Below are 4,702 nucleotides of genomic sequence, written 5' to 3' on the forward strand. Positions count from 1 at the left end.
GCACCAAGCCGTCGATGTTAAAACCTTAATCACACTTCCGGTTTCGGTTTTGTGCGCGCGCGTTTTGAATTCTAGCTGGTGCGCGGCACGCCGGCTCAGTTTTTTTTTTCTTTTGCAGCAAATATTTATTTACATATTTATTTTTTATTTATTAAATATGTATGTGCAAATTATTTAATAAAGTAAGACTGATTGCGAACGATCTTCACAAACCTCCATTGAATATGTGCCAAGTGCAATTCCATAAAGACGCAAGACACCTTGTGAAATGTGGAAAAATTAACGTTTATTTTTTTTCTTTGTAAATGCTCGTCGCGGGCCTTTTGTGCATTCATCCAGCGTTGTGGCGCCAGGTAAGCAGCAGTAGTTTCCGCAGGAAGCTCCACCAGACGACGTGAGCTGAAAAAAATTACAAGCGTTATTTTGGTATTAACATCTAAGAATAATGCCTGTAGAGGCGAAGCGTGCGAAAGTGGTGAGTGGGTGGCATTACAAACGAAAGCAGTTCGTATTTACACACACGGCATAGAAAATACCCGACTCATCCCGAGCAATACCGTACATACCACAAACACATTCTAATTCCAAACATTCCCCTCTTCCCAATACTTATTTCCTGCACTTAAATAGCACGAATTAGCGGGCAACGGCGCGTTTCGCGAACTTGCCTACAACCGACGCGATAGTACGCTACGAATACACAGAGGTGGCCACAACACAGGCTCTCAACCAGCAGAGCATGCTGGACGCTCGCAGAATTCCTTCTACTCGCACTCAAGACAAAATGCGTGGGTGCCGTTCAGAAGACAGAATTTTCGAGTTACTAGTTCCTGGCGTTTGAGCTCCTTGGCTTATCACTTCTGCGTTCTGCAGGCGCAAGCAACGCACTCCCGTGTTATCACTCTTGACGATTGCTCGTCGCGTTTTCGACAAGCGTGGGTACCGAAAGAAGGCTTAAATTGTTGCGGGGACATAAAAATTCCGACAAATTTGTCGGAGTAAGATTCAGTACGCGCCAAACTAACTGTCACCACGGCCGAGCTGCTTTTCGCTGCGTCACAACAGGCGCGGCGAGCGGGCCTCATAACATAAAGGTATCGAAAATAATTTTCAACAACATTGAGCGTCAGAGAAAGAAAAGCGCCCTGAACTTGTCAGTGCATTAATGCGCGAAACCGCGCACCACGGCCGAGCTGATTTTCGCTAACCGAGTCACAGCGCCAGGCGCGCCCACTGTGCTCGAAAGGTAGCCCAAAAAGTAATGAAATTAGTTTCAATAATGTTGGCAGCACGGAGGAAGGACCTACCCCCTCCGCGCGCTAGGAAAGTGTGGCGGAAATGACGTGTAGGTTCTCATTTTTTTTGTTGCTTTTTTTGTTGTTGTTGTTGTATAGCCACGTTTTTTGGGCCACAATGGCGGCGTTATGGTTTTGAGCGCTCACACGTGTTGCTCTGGTAGGTTTCGTGCCGTGGCAAAGGCGCTGTGTGGGCGGGTTTGCGTTAGTCACCTTGTCTTGTTGCGCTGTTTTACCTGCACCGTGCTCTGCCGGATGTTGCGCGAGCGCGCGCGCAATCACGCGCAGCGCGGCGTGGTTTCGCGAAAGATGTAAACAAGAGAGGAGGGAGGAACTAGAGGCGGAGCACGGAGGAAGGAAACTAAGGAGAGGCCCTGACGTCACTCTTTGTGAAGCAAAAGTGAAGCCAGAAGTTGGCGTTGCTCATGGCGATGCTCCGCCTTTTGGGCCACCCTCCTCTCTTGTTTATATCTTTCGCGAAACCACGCCGCGCTGCGCGTGGTTTCGCGCGGGGAGCGCGCGCGCTTGTGCAACATCCGGCAGAGCACGGTGCAGGTAACACAGCGCAACAAGACACGGTGACTAATGCAAACCCGCCCACACAGCGCCTTTACCACGGCACGAAACCTACCAGAGCAACACGTGTGAGCGCTCAAAAAATTAGAACGCCGCCATTGTGGCCCAAAAGGCGTGGCCATACAGCAAAAAAACAAAAAAGCAGCAAAAGAATGAGAACCTACTACGTCATTTCCGCCACACTTTTCTCCTAGCGCGCGGAGGGGGTAGCATCGTTGGGGGGTAGGGCCTCTCCCTTCCTCCGTGAGGCGGAGCAACGCCAAGTTCCGGCTTCACTTTTGCTTCACAAAGAGTGACGTCAGGGCCTCTCCTTAGTTTCCTTCCTCCGTGTTTGGCAGTCAGAGAAAGCGCCAAAACTTCTCGCAGTAAAATTCAGTACACGCGAAACTGCGTCACAGCACCCTGTGCGACTAGCGTGCCCAAAAACTACCGAAATTAGTTAAAACAATATTGGGGCTTACAGGAAGCGTCGCAAACATCTCCCAGTGCGATTCTTTAATTCAAATTAACTGCTCCACGACGGCCACGCTGTTTTTCGTTAACTGCGTCACAAGTCTAGCCTAGTTGCCGGGCAGTAAGCCTAATTGCTTGAAGTGCGTCGCAGACTGTCGAACAAAGTTTCTCACCTTGCCGTAGTCCAATAGTGCAGTGCTGCCTTGTCGATGTTCTGAATGAACGCAATAATTCGCCGTGAGGCCACCAAACCAGGCTAAATACCAAAATAGAAAAACAAGCAGACGGGCGTCCGAACAGTCCAACGCTCAGAAGCGTGACCGGTCTCTCGCTTCGGCGGCGTGCAGTGATGCCAACTCGGGTCAACGTTTTATCCCTAAAATGAACCCCCAGAAATCCCTAGATTAAAGAAAAATCCCTAGATTTTATTTGTTTACTTGTTAATGTGGCAATTTCAGCTTTAACAAAGTCTCAGCGCAGTTCACTCTTTGTTCCATTTGTTATACATTTTATCAGAGATAAATAAATGTGTATTAGCCGCATCTGTAGCTTTTTTCTTAATTTTTTGTAGAGTTATTATGCATAGAGGGTCGACAGATGGCACCACCAGATAGAGGGGGAGTCAGCAACGACACTCAGATGACTCCCTCTGTATCTGAAGTGAACTTCGAGCAGATGACTCCCGTTTCACCGCACCGCCTTTCGAGCTGCTCCTTCAGCAGGCTCATCTTCACGCGCAAAGAACCCATGCAGCCCTTTAACAAAAGAATGGTCCCAAGTTGAAAGAGTTGGACATTGTCTGCTAAGCCCCGTCATCACATCAAGGTATTTTATTCAGACAACATTAACAGTCTTTTTATGATGCGCACAGAAAAACGAACATGTTGGACTTCGTTAAAGTCCCCTTCTCACCTCAAATAGAACACTCAGAAGCGGTGAAATGGCGTCCCTCACCGCACAGTTCTTTATTTATCAAATTCTCAATCAAAGATTGTCAAACAGTAGTTGGAGCGACTAAGAAATGACATCACGAGAAACTGACATCCCCCAAAATTTAATGTTGCTAGTTGTAGATAGAACATCAACGAATCCGGCAACATTGATGCCTTCAGGTAGCATATGTGGGTTTATTGACCAGTTGCCTTCACCCAAAAAGATCACGTTCTCGTGACGCCTGCGGCAACAAGGACGTTCCACGTCCGCTGCCAAGGTCTGTGAGTGATGGCGCTGGCTAACACTCCCAGGGTTTTACTAGTACACATACATACCCAAGAAAGTGGATGGGGAAACAGCGCCGCGGTAGCTCAATTGGTAGAGCATCGCACGCGAAATGCGAAGGTTGTGGGTTCGGTTCTCACCTGCGGCAAGTTGTTTTTTCATTCACTTTAACTTCCATTAATTTATCGTTTCTTCATTACATTTGTTAAGCACAAGTAATTCCACTATGTTGTCCTTGGTGTCAGTGATTGTTGGCTTCTCATGATATAGCATTTTTCATAGTATTTTGTGTTTAGAAGGCAATATAATCAGATACGTCTGCCTTGAGGCCGCTTAAAGTAACAATTATACGGACTCTTAAAATCCCTAGATTTCACAAAAAGACGCTAGATCCCTAAAGGAAAGAAAAAATCTCTAGATCTAGGGATAAATCCCTAGGGTTGGCATCACTGGCGGCGTGTCTGACCAACGCCTCCTATAACTATATGCCTGGAACGTCGCTGTCTTTTCCATTGGGAGCTCTCTGCCGAGTGTTGCGACCATGCGCCGCAGGACGGCGCGCGCCACCGTACCGGTCCCCATGGCAACCACTGCCGCCGCCGCCGAAAGCTCACGACGCGCCAGCCGCTTGGCTGCCGACGTCGCTCCCGGTAGCGTCTCCCGGTAGCCGTGCCACCGGCGTGTTTACAAGGGCTGGCCGCAAGAGGCGCTCGCCACCGTACCAAAAGGAGGAGAGTACAGGCGAGGGAAGGGCAGCGCGTTTGCGGCTCACGTTCCAGGCATAGTACATTATAGGAGGCGTTGGTCTGACGAATGGCAAACTGGCTCGTCATTCGCCGGTTCGCCTGTCGCTATGCAACGGAAGCAAGCCGCAAAGTTTAATTTAATTTATACGCAGATATTTTTAATTTTTTCGGGAAAGAATAAAAAAAATAAAACAATTTCTGTTAATCTCATTTCACATTCTTTTTTTTCTCGATGCTCGCGGCCCCAATTCGTCGATGTTAAAAGCACGACCTACTGGAACTCCAGACTGCACAGATATCCGGCTTCTATGGGAGCAGCTTGCGCCCACTTTCGTTCAACCGACGGCCGTAGGTGGCGCTTTTATAACCTGTTCGTCTGCTACGCCGTGGGCGGCTGTGCGGCGTTGTAATTAG

At 48.5% G+C, this 4,702-nt stretch overlaps 1 long non-coding RNA gene across 1 annotated transcript; it reads right to left on the reverse strand.

Annotated features, from left to right (window-relative positions):
- Positions 1-269: 269 nt before the first annotated feature.
- On the reverse strand, positions 270-2,783 carry LOC139061461 (uncharacterized). The gene is made up of 2 exons (XR_011515439.1): positions 2,498-2,783; positions 270-399 (listed from the first exon to the last, which is right to left on the reverse strand). It is a non-coding gene; the product is annotated as an uncharacterized lncRNA (long non-coding RNA).
- Positions 2,784-4,702: the final 1,919 nt, after the last annotated feature.

Source organism: Dermacentor albipictus, chromosome 6, assembly GCF_038994185.2.
Source record: "Dermacentor albipictus isolate Rhodes 1998 colony chromosome 6, USDA_Dalb.pri_finalv2, whole genome shotgun sequence".
Taxonomy (NCBI): Eukaryota; Metazoa; Arthropoda; class Arachnida; order Ixodida; family Ixodidae; genus Dermacentor; species Dermacentor albipictus.